Consider the following 19,713-nt stretch of genomic DNA (forward strand, 5'->3'; position numbering starts at 1 on the left):
GATAGACACCTTGCCGGGGTTGTTTGACCCCAGCATCCTTTCCTGCCATGGCGGGGAGTCAGACTAGATGATCTGCTCAGGTGCCTTCCGACCCTAGAAACTATGAAACTATGATCTGGATGGAGCACCTCCCACACCGCCACATGTGACCATGCTTGAAGAACCTCCTCTCACCAAACTGTAACCATTACAGTCATCTAAATACATCGTGTACTGCTAATGGGACAGGTGGTTTATAGTTATAGGAGCTTTCATGGGCAAAATGTTTGCCGTAAGAAGGGGAAGTGGAATCATTGCAAATAAGTGTGAATTGGGTGTAGTCCGCAGATGTATGAAATGCAGCAAAAATCTAAGTCAGAGGAACATTGTTTTTAAAGAGAGGTGGGGAAAAAGCCCTCTAATTGTTTAATACACTGGTTTTCTTCATTGACATTCCCTATGGAAATCCTCCCATGACCTGTCTGAGCATTGGCAAAAATGAAACCAAATTTTATGATGCCCCCTGGAGCACTATTTTGGATTTAATTTACTAACTGACTCCTGACCTTTTCGTTCAAATCACAAAGTTCTGTCTTCCATTACTGAACCCATCACAGAATAGTTTGTCTTCGCTGCTGGCGTGAGAAAAAACCCTGGATTGCCTTCAGAGCGGGGAAGCTGGCTTCTGCCTGAACTGGAGGATTTATTATATATGGGGAATATGGGGAAATTCAGGATTAGCTCTGTGTTTTCTTGAAGGCAATTTCCAGGGCTCATTGATGGAGAAAGCAACTCTGGGCTGACCAGCTCTGGAAGAGGGCGTTGTAAGACTGTTGGGCCAGGTCCAGACATTATACATAAACAGGTATAAGTGACCCAAAACTGGCCTACACCCATAACAGAACAGCTCGGGGCACTTAGACTAGTTTAAAAATGACAGATCCTGGACTGAGAGAGGCCTGGATTGATGGTGTATCAAATTGAATTGGTTTAGTTTAGACCAGTCTATTGAACTTCTGTACCAGAAGTCAATAGTAAATCACCTTTACTGTACCAGATCCCCAAGTTGGGAATTAACAGCCAGTGCCTCCTGCTATCATGGTAATGTCTCCATGCTTTGCTTTTTTCAAGCCATTTCTCTTTTGCAAGGTAGGGAAGCCTTTCTCCCCTCATTTCACTGATGGGAGACTGAGAGAACAAGTGGCTTAGCCAAAGGGTAACCAGAAGTCTGTAGCACAGTTAGGAATCAGCCCCAAATCCCCTGCCTAGTATGTTAAATGTAATACAACCTTAGCACAGAGATCCTATATTTGCTCCTTGTTCTGCAAGCCCTTTGAACTCCTCTTGCATTTAAGGAAGGGTGAAGGTGAATAGCCAGTGTCCAGGGGTATCCGGCACCCTGGAGAGATACACTGAAGAAGAAGGCTTCCTTGCTTTCCTGAATTACTATTCCTTAACCCAGCAATAAACTTTAATGAGTGGCTGTTTATATGAACAAGTTAGTGTCCGATTGGTGGAAGCACGGAGACAAAAAAAATCAATCCTCCAATGCCTAAGCTAATTAGAATGCAATTTTTCAATGACAGAGCATTGAGCAACCGTTCAGCACAGAGAAGGGGAAGGGGGGGTGGGAAAAAAACCCAAGCCCAAAGAAAATCCTGCTGCATTTGAATGAGATGCTCTGTTTTTATTGTCATCATCGTTCGGTAGGGTAAGAATAAAGGCCTTGGAACGGGAGATTGTCACTGAACAAATGTCTCCCGCTTTTTACAAGAGCATCTCGCCTCTGCCGCGGTGTCTACTTCCGATAAATGTTTTGATTTCGCCTCGGTGCTCGTGTAGCAACAGGAAAACATCAGCCCCGGTAATGTTCAATTCCATTTGAAATTATCTCTTGGAGGCAACACAGGAAACTGCGATTTTCAGGCTTCAAATGCAGTCCCACCGGTGTCTGAAGCTGGGGCCCCGTATGTTCGGGAAACGGAGGAGTCGAGGACTGGGTGGGTGGGGGGTGTTGAGGGAACAGGGTCAGGGGGAAATGATGTGGCTTTTGCAGCCTTGGCCTTTCGCCGTCCTCTGTCGTGGGCTGTTGGGGATGGGGAGATGCAATGTGGGAAGGACATGCCAGGGCGGCATGACTGACTCCCCCACAAAGCCCATCGGATGCAGAAGGTCAATGAAGAGGTGTTTCTCTTTTGCAGAGATGACGGTCTATCGGTTTGGTCTGCAGGTCAGTAGGAATGGCTTCTGGAAGCCAGGAGCCTTGCATGGGGGCTGGGAGCTAGTGCAGACCCTTGCAGGGAAAGCTTTGTGCCTTCTTGGGTCCCCTCTGAGTGGCTTTGGGGGGGAAGCCCCTGAGACCCTGCCCTGGATGGACCAGATGTAAGGTCGTGCCTTGCTATGGCTGCTGTTTGTGGGAATCCCCGCTAGCACAAAGCAGCTGGGTGCATGATGGGGAGGCAGCATGGGTAGTACCAACCCCAGAGGAGAGCCAGGAGAGGATGCTCCAGTCATCATAGGCTGGTCCCCCTCTGGCATGGCCAGGATTGGGGTGCTCTGCTCCGTGGCGAGGGGGACAGGGACCAGCTATCCCTGTTCTTCCCAGAGAGAAGGGATGGCTCTTGCGGGGGCTTCATGTAGCTGTGCAGCCCTGGGGAGCAGACCTGTCCTCTCCCCCACCCCTCCAAGTGCAGCTGGAGCAGGAGCAGCATGCTCTGGCCCTACATCCTGTGGTTCCCTGCTGCTAATAAGGTGTTTTGCAAGATCCTTGAATGCCAAGCTGTGAGAGACTTCAATTCAGCTCTTGAAATGTCCTAACCCTCTAAACCCCTGTGTAAATAAAACAGGAAAATGTCAAATTTGTCACTAAAGAAATATTACGGGCAGGTGTTACAGATGCTGCTGCAAAGACATCCTCGGCACCAATAACTGACCCTTCCAAGACTGGTGCATCCCTGACTCTTTTAGGGATATACTCTAGGAGGGATTTTATTTCAGTGTGTGTGTTGTGTATGTTATGTATGACAGCACCGAGGTGTGTCAGGGCCTTAATCTGCCAGGACTTGCTGTTAAATATGTCCAGAGGGCTTTTATAAACTACCTGCTGGGGACTGTCTCACCAGGTTTCTTCCTGTCTTTAGGCTGTTTCAGGGCAGTTCAGGATGCACTTAAATCTAGGCAAGGGCTTTGATCTCAGCGAGCGAAGCGGCAGCACAGCATCCACCCACCCTTATAGCTATGTCCGCGTCCAGTCGCTGCCCTGAGTGGGGAGGGTTTCTCTCCGATGGGACCGCTCCGCGGCTTTGTCCCGGTGAATGTGGTGCCACTTGGGTTTTGTGAAGGGCACAAGTGGTGCCCCGTCCACGGACAGAGTCAAGGCGTGGTCTTGCTAACAGCTAATGGGGATTGTCTCTTAGCTTCCCAGTGCAGATTTGGCGGGGATGCGGGCACTACAATACACAGAGCAGCTGGACTGGTCTCGGTGGGGGCAGGCGACAGGACAAGGAGCAATGGGCTCAAGCTGCAGCAAGGGAAGTTGAGGTTGGATATTAAGAAGAACTTTCTCACCAGGAGGGTAGTAAAGCATGGGAACAGGCTCCCCAGAGAGGTGGAGTCCCCATCCTTTTGAAGACCTGGCTCAACAAAGCCTCGGCTGGGATGGTATAGTTGGGGCTGCTTGGAGCAGGGGGTTGGACTAGATGTGACCTCCTGAGATCCCTTCAACCCTCATAGTCTCTGATGCTATGAAAGCACCAAGTTTCCAGTCCCTTCAATCACCCCAACCCACTATGCTGCCTTGCAATCATGCCTCGTGGAGAAAATCCCTTGCCACCAAGGCTGCCAGCAGTCTGCATGCCTCATGGGGGGAGTTTGTTACGTCTATTGAGGCCGAATTGAAAGCATGATGGGGGAACAGTATTCGAAAGCTGGCTTATCCCCGGGATCCCAAATAGCAGGACCTGAGGCTCTAGCAGGGCATTACAGCTGGGACGGTGCGTCCTGTCACCTTCACCGCTGCTCTGCGTGACTTCAAGGTGGGCAGAGCCAGGTTAGCCCTGGACGCTTTCGCCAATCCCACTTCGTGGCCCTGCGCCCAGTACTCCTTCCAGTGCTGCTGGCGGGGTGTAAGAGCAGAGCAGCGACTCGAAAAGTGGCAACGACCACTACTTTGGTGTTAGTTAGGTCAGGCAGGATACGCTTCCCAGCACGGGGGCTTGCGGAAAGGATTCATCTGAAGTCGAACTCACAGGAATGTATTCAGCCATGAGCCCGACCCCACCAGCCTGCAGCTCGCTCCTGTCTGATCTCTGGGGCTTTTGTCAGCCGTGCAGCTTATTTACCGCTTATAATGCAGCACCGTACGGAGCCGGCAGAAAGCCCCCTCTCTGGAAGGCAAACGCCGCCTGTAATTACAATGCGGGGATCTGTTCCAGCTAGGTTTGGGTATTGGCAAACACTACCCACGCCAGGAAATAAGGGGCTTTTCTTCCTGCCTGAAGTCCAGGCTCCGTGTCGCCTGGACTTGCAAAAACCGTCCTGCTTTACGCTAGTTCTACTCTATAAAATTCCTTCTGAATCGAGGGAAATGGGTTTTCAAAATCAGCTTTAAAGGCCTCCAGGGGCTCCATGTATTCTCCCAGGCCTTTCTCTTTATTTGTCCCCTTATTGTAATCCGCTCCACTTATGATGTACTGGCGTACTCCAACATCTGGCTTTCATCACACCTTCTGTTGACTCACTGATCAACAAAAGAGCTGGGATGAGTCCCAGATGTTTAAGTGTGTCACTGCTCCTTCCAGCCACATACTTTATGGTGGGGAATAAACAGAGGTGGGTTTTAAAATCAGAGGACTAAATAAGCATTATGTTTCGGGTCGGGTTGTACAGGGGGATGAAGTGTGCGGACTCGTCATGCGTTCCATAGAGGCATCAGAAACCCCATTCAGAACTGCAAAAGCCCCAGGGGTTTTGGCAAGACCGGCTCCCTGGTGGGTGCTGGCCTAGAGCACACAAATATTCAGGGCATGCCACTGATAAATAAATGTCCTGCTTTATGGAGCGTGCTACGGAGGCACCTCCTGTCCCCTTGCCATGCCGTTTCTCATTAGATTGTCCTCGTCATCAGATTGTTTTTTTTTTAAATGCACTTTTTCAGTTAAAGTTTAGTTTAGTTAGTTAAGTTCAGTTCTTTTAATGCACTTTTTAAGGCCACACTGGGCCTGTGTTTCTGTAGTGGAGGCTGGGACCCTGCCACCCCCCCATCCCTGTTTCAGGGTTATTTAAAACAACACGACTTTGAAGTTGGCGCATCCACAGTAAACGTCAGCTGCCATTGAACCTGAAAGCTTCTGCGGCACTGGACCTGCCTTTCACGCCAAACCGAGCACGGCCAGCCGGCTTCAGGAGCACGGTGTCACTGCTTTGCGACACTCGTATTTTTGTCCTGGCGTCATATTTACAGATGTTCCCTGACTCCGAGGTATTTTCACCGAGCTTTTCATCTACTTCTCCGGCAGGATCTTCTGGGCGATCTTAAAGACTGAATTGGCGCAGCGCAGACCTTGTCACGGTGCAGAGTCCTGCAGTGTTGCAAGAAGACGCCTTGATGACTGTCACCCACCTGCCCCGGTATTTGCTTACGGCAAAACCCCCAAAGCTATGGGAGTGGGTTTCTTGCCTCAATATCCTTCCAGCGTGTCAAAGGAATCGCAGGCAGCGTCTGTCTCTGTTAGCTTGTCAGAGGCTCCGATTTTGAGTCCTTTGATACTCTGAGCATTGATGTAGCTTTGTTCAGCTCTTTGCCATTGATATCATGTGTTTATCTAAAAAAGGATCTAGCTTCCATTAGCATGGATTGGGGTTTTTTTCTTCTTCCTTTTTTTTCTTTGGCTGCATGACAATGAGACGGAAAGCCGGCAATTGTAAGTGTCTGAAAATTCCCCCTTTTCTTGCGAGAGCGTTCTGCAGAGTGCCCCTTGCCAACACGTATTTTAGACAAAACAGTTTTCCAGCCTGAAGGCATTTCAATCTGCAGTGAACATGCATTCAGAGAAAGCTGCATATCAAAGAGCTGAGATTTCTCCAAGGCAAATGAATCTGTTTTCATCTGGGTTTTTTCTTTGATGTGTCTAGATGTTAAGGGGTCTAAGTGTTCATTTAATACTTCTGTCCCTGTCAGAGAAGCTGAGGGTTTTGTGTTTCTTTTTTTTTTTATCATCCAAACTTTCTTCCACAAAGCCCTGGGTTCCTTCTGCCCTCGTCGGCCTGCGTGGCGTACCAAACCTAGGCAAGGAGCTGAAGGATTTCCATGGTTTTTAACAGCGATGCTCAAAAATACACCATGCCCAGCTCTTCACCTCCATGGCTCAGGCGTCTGGTGAGAAGCTGAGGCTACAGGGAAAAAAAAAGGAAAAGCCCTTAAAAATAAATTTGATGTTTGGTGGACATTAAATTCTCACTCAAGGATTATCAGGGTGGATAGTGAGAGATATTGCCTCCGAAATCTCTTGTCCTTCCTCACTGCAGTGTCCTGTTAGTGCTTTAATCGAAAGGGAGACCTCCTTTCTCCATCCCTCCACCCGCCTGCCTGCTGCCCTGCCCCAGTCTGACCTTCCTGCAAGTGCTTGGGCTTTATAGTCAAACCTGCCCCAGTAGACGGTACATGCACAACCTGTCTGGATAGTGGGCTTCTTACCACTCTTCTGGCATGAGGGAGGGAGATGGAGACCAGTGGTTATAACACTGATGCCAGACCACTCAAGCGGCCTGGACTCTCCCTCTGGATCTGCCACAGTTTCTTTCGTGACCTTGGGCACATCACTGCGCTTGCTGGGGTGCAGTGATAGAGCAAGTAAAGCATCCTGCTGTGGAGCCAGAGGGCGTGCCTTCACCTCCCTGCAGGGGAGCTGCAAAGAGGATGGAGCTGGACTGTCCTCAGTGGGAGCACATGACAGGACAAGGAGCAATGGGCTCAAGCTGCAGCAAGGCAAGTTGAGGCTGGATATTAGGAAAAGCTTGCTCATGGGGAGAGTAGTAAAGCACTGGGACAGGTCACCCAGAGAGGTGGTGGAGTCTCCATCCTTGGAGGTGTTGAAGACCCGGGTAGACAAAGCCTTGGCTGGGATGATGGAGTTGGGGCTGGTCCTGCTTGGAGTAGGGGGCTGGGCTAGATGTGACCTCCTGAACTCCCTTCACACCCTCATTGTCTATGATGCTATGAGTTCAAAGCCCTTCTCCTGACTTGTGCCAAAGGCCACCCTTAGTTCACCCAGCCTGGTCATTTGGGCTGTGGGGTCAGAGGTCAGCTGGATGTCATGCCAGACACATCACTCCCTTGAGTGCAGTCGGCTACAGAAGGTGGCAGGGGGTGTGAAGCACGGCTGCCCCTCTGCCACTGATATTCAGCTTGCCGGTTGGGGAGGAGCTGCTTCTTACTATCTGCTGGATCTAAGGCACAACAGAGCCCTGATCTCCTTGGGGATTTTGAGGCTAAAAGAAGTAAACGTGACAGTATCCCTGGGCAGCTTGAGGACAGTGGATCCAGCCTGGGATGCGTGGTCTATGAGCTAGAAATCCAAAGGCTATCGCAGACTCCCAAATCTCTATGTGAAATGGAGTCACTTGGGGGGAGCGCACCATCCCTTATGAATGTGGATTATATATACCAGCCCCCAAAATTCACCCTTCCAGGCCATGCCCCAGCATTTCCCTGGTCATCCTGCTGTAGGTTGGGCACTAGAAGGCTGTTCCCATACAGCGCCGTCGTGTGAGAGCTGTGCGCCAAGAGATACATAAATGTGTAATGTTACTCTGATGCATTATTTACAGGCTAATATTTTGCTGTTTGTTTGTTCTGGAGTGGAGCGCTTCTTGGCAGTCTCACAAATCCCACTCTGAGTTTCATCTGGTAGGATGGAGAAAGTGCAAATCGTCCAGCCAAATTCATCGGGCAGAACAGCGCTGTTCGTATTGCCGGCGGCCCTGGAGGGACCACTTGGGCATTTCTGAGCCCTGGCGGAGCCTGTTGTGGGCTCCTGGGAGATGATGCTACCGGGAGGACTGCACATCCGACTCTCTCCAGGCTCAGACACAAGTGCGGCTTTCTGAAGCAACTGGAGATGCAGCTGAACATGTGCTTAAATAGTGTCCCTTTGGGGTCTCTAACCTAGTCCTGCCAGTGTGACACTGGATGCAAAGGCAGGGCCTGCCTCAACAGTGTGCAAAGGCAGAACCTGCCTTTGCAAGACCTCTGCTCTTCAGGGTCATGCCTGTTGACCAGAAATGCAAGCAGAAGCCAAGTGAGATGGAGCCAGAGCCCAAATAGGTCAATGGTAAGGTTCCCATATGATTGCAGTCGGCTTTGAATCGGGTCCGAAACCCATCGTGCCTTTGGTGCCTGTCACTTTTGTATCTACATCCACGATCATGCCGCCTTCCCTTTCAGCTTTGCATATTCTCCGTGCTCCTTTGGAAAGCTCTAGGGTGGCTGGCTGTGATCTTTCCTCTCTGTTCTGAAAGATGAAACAGAGGAATATTGTGAAACTTTTAACCGCGAGCGCTTTAAAGAACAGGCTCTCTGGCAGTCTCTTACAGCGCGCAGGCTGGGTTCTTCAGTTGATCTTTAAATATATATAATTTAACCTCGCCCCCGCCTTCCCCCCCCCCACACCCTTTATTGTGTTTGCTCACATTTTTATCTAGTTTAGGATGCACAAAGCTTGAATATTTTGTTTTCAGAGTCAGCTGCATGATCAAGGGTTTTTACAGGCTTCTAAATTATTAAAGGGAACTCAGTTACTCACTAAATATTATTGCTTCCGTGCTGTCAGGGAGAAGATCACAGTAATATTTTGTTAATTCAAACATCTTTCTCTTCCTCTAAGGCTGTTGATGACAGGGAAAGAGCTTGCATAATATATGGAGGTGCTCATTACAGAGGGAGGAGATAATTAATTTTAGCAGGAGCCATGAGTTATTGTTATAGCCGAAGGAGTGCCAGGAAAGCCAATCTGGCTGGAAGAGTCTTGTCTGCTTGGGTGACATGTTTGACAAACCATTGGATAATCGGTTTTGTACGGTGAACGCAGCCACTGGGATGATTTAAAAACATGCGGCCTGTCGAGCTGTTCATTGCTGAAGGTGCACCCCTCATCATGAAGACTTGTCATTGCCACCTCTTTAGAGAGATGAAAGCAGCCAAATTCCAGCTGGCGTGCTCCTGAAATGACATCAAAACCCTCCCTGGTTTCCTAAACCTGTCTCCCGGCTCTCTTTGCTACCCGGTGGGCGCATCTACATGTGCGCATTTACTGCACAGTAACCAAAATCCCTGTGCAGTACAGGCACGCATCTACACGTGCATGCCCATACTGCGCAGTAAATATGGTGACTTATGCCAACGTGCATGTAAATTTGATACCTGCATCATGCAGATATCAAATATACACCTGATTAGTTAGAGCACAGTAATGTATGTGTAGATGCCTTACTGTGCAGTAACGCTGTGTGTGTGGACTGATTCGGGACTAACCTTAGTCCTAAGTCAGTCCATACACAGCGTTAATGCGCTTTAATGCCTGCATGTGTAAAAGCCAGTGGAAAAACTGCCTACTGCACAGTAACTTATTGCACAGTAAATTGAAGCTGGCGTAAATGCATGTGTAAACATGCCTAGCGATTTTGTTAAAAGCTCCCTTAAAACCAGCTGCCTCTGAAGGAAATCCAGGGGGGCATGCCCTCCCAAAGACCTGGCTTAAATGCCTTCAGCCTTTCGGAAAGCATTAGCTGTTTGTCAGCTCATGTCGTCCACTCTCACAACGTTTTAGCACCTGCAGTATTCGCGGGTGTCAATCCCTGAACTGGCAGTTTGCTGAGAAGCAAAATCCTCCAGCTTCTCCAAGTATTAAACATCAACCTTGCCTCAAATCAAGGTTTTTCCCCTGGGCCTGACAGCACTCCAGGCTGGGCCGAAAGATTAAATGCAAGCAAGCTTATAACAAGGCGACTCCTGCTCAGAGTCGGATGTCTCACCCAAGAGTTAAGCGATCTGTCTCCCCCTGCTCAAATGCAATGCATCCCCTTTTACCTTGGGTCTATTTAGGGCCCAAGTGGCAGAGAAACAGAAAGCCAGGCCTTCTCTGCAGCCCAGCCCACAAACCAAGTCTGAGCTGGGCACTGGGATGCTTTTGGGGGCCAGGAAGGAGTCAAGCTCCCCTCGTGCTGTGCAACATGCTCTGCGTCTCCAGGCTCGTGGGGAGAAAGAGGGAGCTGCTATGCCCCGTGGTGGGGCAGGTGACGGAAAGGATCGGGGTATCTGGTAGCTCCTTCCTGCAAGCCCAGAAGAAGGGTGTTTGCACCCGAAAGCTTGCAAAGAACAATTTTCCTAACAATTTAGTTGGTCTGATAAAAGACTTCACATTTACCCGAAGACCTTTGTCTTCCTGCAAGCCTGCATGCTCGGTGTCTCCATGGAGCCAGGGATCTTGCCTCCAGTGCAGCCTTCCACCAGAAATAAAACCCTTCCCTGGAAAAATGAGCAATGTGATCGCCGGGCTCTGCCCTCTCCCCCAGGGGCTCACTGTGCCGGGGCTGACCCAGAAGTACAGCACCGGTCTTCATCTCACCAGGGTCGTTGCAGCTGAAAATATATCCAATCCAAACCGCTCTCACTAGAGGGCTTAAAATAACACTGATGTACTCCTTTCGGCATGCCGAAGCAAGGTCGGCCTGCACTGGTATTTATTAGGAGAGGTTTCTATATTATCCGCCAGGCAGCTCTCGAGAACTCTCTCGTTTTATGGGAGATCTCGTATAAACGGTCGGTTAACGAGAGCGTCCAGCCGTGGGGGTCTCGGGCAGACGCGAGCCTCCTCTCTGCGCGTGCCCGTGAGCGTGTCCGATGCCCGAGCAGTGCTGCGAAGCAGGAACAAAGAGCCAGGCTGTACGGGGCCGAGCCGGGCTTAAAGCTGTGCTGCTCGCAGGGCCTGGCACAGAGTCCCTCCTTGTCAAGTGGGCATCAGTGCAGCAGAAGCCGCCCTCTGAATGCCTGTCCTGGCCTTTGAAATGTGGGTGCAATTCACTCCAGTGCGATGTGCAGCCTGTGAGGTGAAGGGGAAGTGCTGCTCTGGCCCGTGGTTTGGGGCTGGACCTTGAAAACAGGCTACCGTGCTCTCTCCGGCGCTCCTTCCAGGCTTGCAAAACAGCTCTCCGCGCTTGCCTTTGCAGCCTTCCTGGCAGGGAGATGCTTGTCTCACCTGCCGTGAATTCCCTCGCAGCTTGTTGAGCGGGCAGCTGGGACATTGTGCAGCTGGTTTGTTCCTTGTAGCCACCGATAGAAATGACTCCTAGAAAATGAGGGTTGGAAGGGACCTCCGGAGGTCACCGCCTGCTCAAAGCAGGACCAGCCCCAACTGTAGCCTGTGACCTGTTCATGATACCCATGGGCAGATCTAGGATTTTGGAAAGGGGGCTGCAGAAGGTGTGGCACTTGGTCCCATATAACACAATGCATATTTTTTCTCTGGGAGAAACTAGAAGCGTTGCTAATGTGGTAGGAGGCTGGCACTATACATTATTCTGTTGGCAAAGCAAAAAACAAATATAATTACTGGAATGTGCTGGGGGGTGTATGCACATACACGTGTGTGTGTACACATATGTATGTGTGTTCTATATAAACACACACATATATGCATATACTTATGAATATACATATACACACATATATACGTATTTATTTGTTTGTTTTTTAAAACCACAACAAACTAGGCAAAAAAATAGTCAAGGGATATTGTATCATTAGTCCTGTCATCATTATAGTTAAATGTACGTCTCTTATTCAGAGTCATAAAACAAAATCTAGGTGCCTTGAGTGTCTTGACGGTGCCTCCAGTACTCCACAGCCTGGGGCGTCAGGTGGTCCCACATCCATTGCAGGCATCCTGCATGCGTACTCGAAGCCCAGAGGCTTTGGAGGTCAGATGCCCCATGGTTTTGCTCACCCTGAGCCGAAAGACCAAAGGAGCAGGCTTGCTTGGGAAAGTCCAAGAGCATTTCCCCATTGCCATAAATTGTATAGCCAAGATCCTCGCACTGGAGGCATTATAAAGTCCTGCCTGCCCGCGGTGCAAGGGACAGGCCTTCCCCCTCGAACTACACCGAGTCATTTCAGGCCAAGGAAAAGGGGATCTCTCCTGCCAGGGAAGTGTGGCGTTTCCCCTGCTCCTCGCTTTCAGCAGCCTTACTTGAGACTCCCCCCTGCCGTGCAGGTGAGAGGGGATGTCGGCTTGGTCCCCCAAACTCCTACTGCAAAGTCTGAGCCTATCTGGAAAGCAAATTGCGCGGTGAGATCACACAGCGCTGGCTGGGGTTGGCACGGCTGTGAAGCAACCTCCATTATCGCACCAGGGTTTTTTCTTTTCTGTTCTTTCTTTCTTTTTCTTTTTTCTTTTCTTTTTTTTTTTGAAGTCATTACAAGCTAAAAAAGCTCAAATAGTCTTCAAGGTGAAGTCTGCTTTTCATTACTCCGGGAGGGCACCGGGGCTTCATTTTCATAAGCTCCATTACCATATGCAGCATATTCTAGTCCTTTGCTCTGCTACATATTGTCAACATTAAATAACCCCTTTTTGTGGTTACATCATAAAAATTCTTTAGATCTTGGAAGCAGCCTGCGAATATTTGCATATGTATATCTTTAATTTTCACAGAACAGGCTGGCTACCAGATGGGGGAACCAAATAAGCCTCCAACATTTATCTGAAAGTTAGACGTTTTCCTGTGTTGTTAACCGCAAAGGAAACTAGGTGGTTTTCAACCATACTGAACTGCTGCCAGTTCCTAACCTTAGAATATTTTCACAGGGGGGAGGGAGGGAGGGTTTTTTCTCTCCTTCGAACCAGATGGCGGTATGGAATCAATAAAAGGCAGTTTCAAAAGTTTGTTTACTTAACATTGACTATAATATGCTTTTGTGGTGCCTTTGCACAGCAAAAAAATGCGATCTTGCAGCCCAGCTAATGAGGACTAGTAATGGGGCATGGGCAGAAGGAGACTGCAGCTCCAGCTGTTGCCGCTTTATTGATCTGTATTGCTGGCATGGGAAAGAGTGCCGGTCACAGGCCAGGACCTCATTGTCCTGGGTTCAGGGCAAACACAGCCCAAAAAAAGCCCAGCCTTGCCCCCAAAAAGCGGCTATCTGAGTCCAGGATGCAGCATCGGACTCGGTGCTGTTTTAGGGCCCAACATGCTCCCACAGTCCACGCAGTGCAAGGATCTCCACACTCCGGCGTTCAGTGGGTGGGGGATAGGGATGCTTGTCTGGAGCAGAGCTGCATTATGATGCTGAGGTCTGTCAAGGCGAAAAAAAATCTGTATTTTTCATTGTGAGAATGATCTGAAAACTTGTAAGGTATTAATCTTGCACCATAATTATTTTTAAACATCCTAAATTATACTGGTAGTACAGCAAAAAAAACAATGTAGCCTTGTCTTTACAACATTGGATCTCATTACCAAAATCTGTCATCTATTAATTCATTAGAACTTGACAAAAAGAAGTTAGATCAAAACTATTTTAAACGGTTCCTGATGACACACGATGGTAAGCTGCAGCTATTGTACTGGAAATGTAGCCGTAATTCTCTCTGCTCAACTCAGTGATAGAAATGCCCCTCCTCTGATATTAATTGACTTCTAAGTAGTTGCACATGTTGTTTTTTTGTATTACTTGGATCTTTTATTTGAAATGTACAGCTCGTTGAACAGGCTTGCATTTGTTACATGACAGCAAGAACTAGTACATCCCATTGTTAAAGATCAGATGCAATTTAAAGGATTTTACAGTGTAAATAGAGCTGTGTGTCCCTCCATCAGGGGCTGACACTCAAGGTTTGTGTTTAGCAGGACTTAACCTTTCCATTTCCCCCCCTGCTCCAAACTGGGATTTTTTTATTCCTGGGAATTGTAATTTTTGATGCTCAAGAACCTAAGAAGTGCCATTTATTGGGTCAGACCATAGGTCCATCTTGCCCCGTCTCCGGTGTTGCACCGCACCAGACAGCAGATGCTGAAAGGGAACTGGGTATAACCCGGGTGTCCCCCCCCCCCGGATTCTTCTCCCACTTGCAGCTTACAGGATTTAAGGTCTAAGAAATTCCCCTTGCTCCCATTTTTCTAATGAAAATTCCCAAAATGTTAATATTAGAAACCTGTGACAGAATTTTAGGCAGGAGAGGTTCTTTGGGTAGACATGTGATCTTTTATTAAAACAACTAAAAAGTTGGCAAAAAGTCCTTTGCAAGCTTTTGGGCACAAACACCCTTTATCAAGCATAGAGTTTTAGCTGGCTTTTTCACTTGTGTCTTATTTTTACATATTTTCACAACCTGTCATAAGATAAAATCATTTGCGTTGTAATGAAAAAAAAATTGATTCCAGACTGTTTCATTAAAACACAAACAGGAGGCATTTTGATCTGGAAGAGCAGATGAGATGAAATAGGTGACAGTTGCCTTTAATATGTTAACCATAAAATGTACTAAAAGAAAGGTAGTCAACTATTATTATTCTGAAGCAAAAAAGTGAAATTATGAAATATTTTTTCCTAAACTTTCTTTTTATTTTGTTTCATCTCAAAAATATTTCTCCAACTGGAACGTTTGGCAAAACTGATATGATTTCAAGAAAAAAAAATTGTATTGTGTGAAGCCAGCTGTTCTCAATGATAAACTGTTTTACTGAAATATTTCATTATGAAACTATGAATCTAGTATTAACATCTAGTATGGCAGAGTACGATAGCGACAATGGTCCTATGTACGATTGATAAGGGTGGGGCAAGCACAGTTTCTATTTTAACTCCGAATACTCAGTCTGCAAGTTTTACTTTAGGGCTAATATGCTCTATATTTTATCCTGTCCAAAGGAAATCCATTGTGTTTTTGAGTCGGGGGGAAGTGAAATAAAATCCTTTTGGCTCTTGGCTATGGGAACACCCACCCAAACACAGACAACATCCGAGATGCGCTCTTCGTATTTTCAAATAAGCAGCTAACCAGAATGCCGACACTCTGCAAGATGGCCAAGAGAGCTGATACCAAACGTTTGAAATTTGGCCAGGAGTTAATCCTTACGGAGGAAATGAGCCTCTGCTTGATAAGCCACACGCAGGATTTTTAAAACCACAGCTCTGAGGTTAAAAAAGGCGCTCTGAGCTCAGTGCAGCAGGGCATCCCCGGGTGTGCAGGTGGATTATTCCTGCCTTAGCTTCAGCTCTGTCCCAGGCCGAGCACCAGCTCTCCTTTGCAGTGGATCCGAAGCTCTCTGCCTTCAACAGGTCTTGCATATCCCTCATCTTCATTTTCCCCAGAGCGGTCGCAAGCCCGGGGTCTCGGAAGCGTTGCCCACCCCTCGGCATGGCGCTTAGTGCGAGGAAAAGCAAGTCATTTTGATTTCGTTTTTTCCCCCCACCTCCAAAGACAGTAATGACGATGGCAGCCAACCTCTGCCGCTGAGATAGGCGGCCTCTGTGCTCTGGGCGGTGGTTTGGGATGACACCAGATGTTTTGCCTGCTTTCTTCTGGAATCAGGCCTATCCTTTGGTCCCAGAAACCTCAACAACCCTCGGCTTGGATCTCACAATCCCGAGCAGTCGTGCCTGGGCAGAAGGATGCCCTTCCGTCAGCCAAGGTTTTCTTCAGCTCAGTAAAGGCCGAGGCCTGATCCTGCCTGAAGACGGTCTTGATCCCCCGAGGCTCTGCACCTGCCCTTCCCACCAGATCAGCACATGGGGAACAGGTCCACAATGGGATTTTCTAGCTCCTGCTCCTGTCATGCACTATACCTCTCCTGCATGGTGCTTGCATGGATGTCACATCTCTTTGCACAGATCCTGTCATCTGTCCTTGCCTTTTTTGAGCGGTCCTTGCCTTTTGATCTCCCAGGGCCAGATCCTACTCCACTTATTAGATGCCTACATGCAATCTTATTCCAGCCTGACCTGTGAACGCAACCATTTTTGTAATGCACTTTCCTCTTAGCTTTAAACAGGGAGGAGATGGAGAGACCCACCTGTATTTATATTAACAGATTTTTAGGGGCTCGAGCCGGCTGAAATAGGACAACATCTTGTCTCCTATCCCCACGCAGGTGCATGGTCGGTGACATCGGGTCTGGTCCAGATTGGTGGGTAGGTCTCAGACAGAAAGAGCCGACTACCACGATCATTTTGGATACTTCCCTCGGAGGACGTTTGCGGAGTCGGAGATGTTTCCTTTTCTTTTTGCACACGCAGATGTCAGTCCTATCATGCTACGTTGCTGTTAGAAGAAAACAAGTGGGGAAAACATGTTTTGGTACAAGATTTTGTGGTTCTGGGTTGTTCCGAAGCCTTTTGATATGGCAGCGGCGGAGACCATGTGATGGTGGGCCTCGACAGTGCATCTTTGTTCTTGCTGAACGACGGGGTAAGGATTTGTGGCAGAGGGTTTTTCTCTGACTTCGGATCTGAATAGAAGGGAGGCACATGTGATGATGGGTTGTTATAGTCATTCTTTGTTCTCCTTGCAGGGTGGAATAGCTGCCCTCATAATCACTGCATAACTAGGCTATTTCTGTCTGAGGCTGGCCATAGTTAAGCTTGTCTTTTTGCATCCTGCCTTTTGCCTGACTTGCATTGCTCTTTGGAGCCAGAGTCCACAACTTTCCTTAGGACACGCATTGTGTAGCCTTTGGGTGTTTAGCAGAGAGGCAATAATGTGCTCACAGCGGAATAAAAACAGCTTTATGAGCTGCCAAAAATGTCATTTGTTCTGCAAGACTCTGCTCTGTATTTTTTCCGAGCAAAGTATATGAAAATCCCGCTTAAATGATGCGTGACTTTTGTACGAATTGGGCCCAAAGCCGGTCAATTGCCACGTTTAATTAAATCCCTTGATTTACTGAACTTGAGGTGAAGCCAAGTATAGTGAACGGCCCATTCCTATAAATTTTGATGAGAAACCCGACAATGAGCCCTAGCATATGATAGGACAAAAATAAATTATTTGACTGTATTTATTGTAGTTGTGCAACACAGCCTCCCGTGTCTCCAAACATTACATTGTGCTTCCACATTCAGAGAATTGGAGACATCCACGGTGAGTTGATATTAAAATGTCCCGGCATAAAAAGAAAAGCGTCATCCTTCGTTTCCACAATGCGCCTGCATTTAAAGCCCAAGACAAATACGTGAACTAATAGAAGAGTCATAGTATTTGTGTCCCTTTTGTTAACATTTGAAAAGCATAGCAGCCCATTTGCTGTACTCTCTTCATTATTTTCCATCCTGATGTACGGTACTGGAAGCTAATGGCTATATGGTTTAAAATAACCTCTACTTAATGGAAGCAGCTGAAGAATAGTGGGAGGAGAGGCTTTAAAGAAAAGCAAGATCCAGTCCCCACAAATGGGCTGAAAATGAAGGTTTGCAAACAGTGGTGGTGTAGTCAGTGCAGGAAATATTTGTAGCCAATAATTATCCAGTTTGGAGAGACTCTGTCAATGGTAATTGTTTAACAAGCCAAAAGCAGAGTAGGAGGCCTGGGAAAGCCTGGAGCATGCTGACTCTCCTCCTTGTTTTGCTTGTATTTCCAGGAGGTTTTTACCACCACAGCTTGACACAAAGATCATCAGGGGGCAAAACAACCAATCCCTGGGGCCTTTTGAGATGCTTGCTAAAATTCCTGCGGGTGTGTATACACACACACACACACACACACACACACACACATGCACACACACACGCACACACAGGTAAGTGAGCCATACATTGTCCAAGGCCCCATAATAAAGGCCATTTAAATTGGAAACCCTGAGTTGTTGGCTGTCTTATGCCACTCCTTTTTTTGGACTATTAATAGGTGGCACACAGAGGCAGGGCAGGAGACTCCCACTGCATCATAGAAACTGCGTCCAAGATGCAAGGATTAGGCAAGGTCCTCTCGAGCGTAGCAGCCCGCTGGGCTGCAGTGTAGCGAAGACGCACCAGTTTCTATAGCCCCAGCACGTGAGGGATGGACATCTAGCCACCTTTGAGTCTTGCACCCTGACTGACCAGGGCCTGTTCTTGGCTCTGGGTTTGGCCTTTGCCGCAGATCCTACTCCTGCCTTTGGAGAAGTACCCCGGATCAAGTATAGCTCCTGTCCTTAGCAACTTCCTGGCCTCTTGTGGGCTAAGATCGAGTGTAGGGTGCATCTGAAGTCCTGGACTAAAGAGTCTGGGATGGAGGGTGCTTGCATGTAGCATCTCGGGGCATTTGAACCCCAAAACCTCCGCGCCTGGATGTGTACATTGGATGCCTGTCAGTGGATTCGGGAGTCGCAGGTTGATGGGTCTGGGATGGAGGATGGTTGCCCATCGTAGCGCCGTACGTGGTGTCTGGCTGTTCGATCCGTACGGCTTTTGGAGCAATTGAGTTCTGCGCAATCGATACGATTCGGAATGGATGTGCCTCGTTTAACCTGGAGCACTGTCACGGGGGCACTAGGGTGCCCCGCGCCTGGAGAGAAATTAAGGAGAGCTGCCAATTACCAGGGCAGCTCAGGTGCCGGTTGCTGGGGCAACCAGGCAGGTCATGTGGCCGGAAGGGGCAGGGCCGGGCCTTTATAAAGAGCCCAGGCCGGAGCCTGGGGAGCGGTTCCCTTCTGGCAGCCGCAGGCACGCCGAGTCGAGGCTCGCAGCCTGAACACGCTGGCCGGCCGCGATGGTGCGGGAGAGTGCAAACCCTAAGCGAGGTATGGTTGGGAGCCGGGGTGGCTTGACGTTTGTGCTATGAGCCCGGAGGCTCCTTGTTTGTGTTGCAGCCGTTTGGCTCGTGGTTGAGTTCTTGTTGTAGCGGAGGACCGGGGGAGGCTGTAGGGGTGCGAGGAGGCCTCACGGGAGCTCCCCAGTAATTCGGGGGTTCCTGGTGCCAGGGTGGCACAGTGATTGGTGCCGGAGCTGGCACTACGGGTGAGCGCCAGGGAGAGGCGCGACGTTGTGGGGTGTTGTGACCCCGGCCCCGAAAGGGGGCAGTATTCTGCCCGGTGGGGTATACGACCCCGAAGAAGGGTCAGGGGCCAGGCACGGCTACGGGCCACCTGAGCCCCAGGCGCAGGCAGCGCGCGAGCTAGGCCCGAGAAGGCGGGTCTGGGGGCCAGGTAAGGCTAAGGCCGCCTGAGCCCAGCCACGGGAAGCCCGAGTGCGGGCGAGGCAGCGCGGCATAGGCCCCGGAGGGGGCGCGGGCAGCGTGGAGAGCGCGAGACAGGCCCCGGTGGGGAGTTGCCAGGGCGCGGCAAGCCCAGGGACCCCGACAGAGGGGCAGAGGCTGTGTGACTAGCCCAGAGGCGCCGGTAAAGGGGCGTGGGTTACATGGGAAGCCCAAAGGGCGCCGGTAAAGGGGTGCGGGTCGCAGGACCAGCCCAGAGGCGCCAGGGACAACTGCGAGGCTTGGGGCGTGCTGAAGGGGAGGTAGGAGGCACGCATCGCCCATAAGGCAGGGGTGCACTGGGGCACCCCACTTGGAACGGGGCATAGAAGAGAGCGGTGTCCAAGGCGGGACAAGGCAGCCTCCCATACTGAACATAGGACATCAAGGACGTGGCGGGCGAGTAGAGGGTGCTGAATCACCTCTTTGGACACGGCAAGGGGGCACTAGGGAGCTTCACGGCTGCTCCTAGGTCCCACCCCGTGACAAACACAAAATATATTATTAAAAA

The sequence above is a fragment of the Crocodylus porosus genome, unplaced genomic scaffold (assembly GCF_001723895.1).
Source record: "Crocodylus porosus isolate Cpor-Errol unplaced genomic scaffold, CroPor_comp1, whole genome shotgun sequence".
NCBI lineage: Eukaryota > Metazoa > Chordata > Crocodylia > Crocodylidae > Crocodylus > Crocodylus porosus.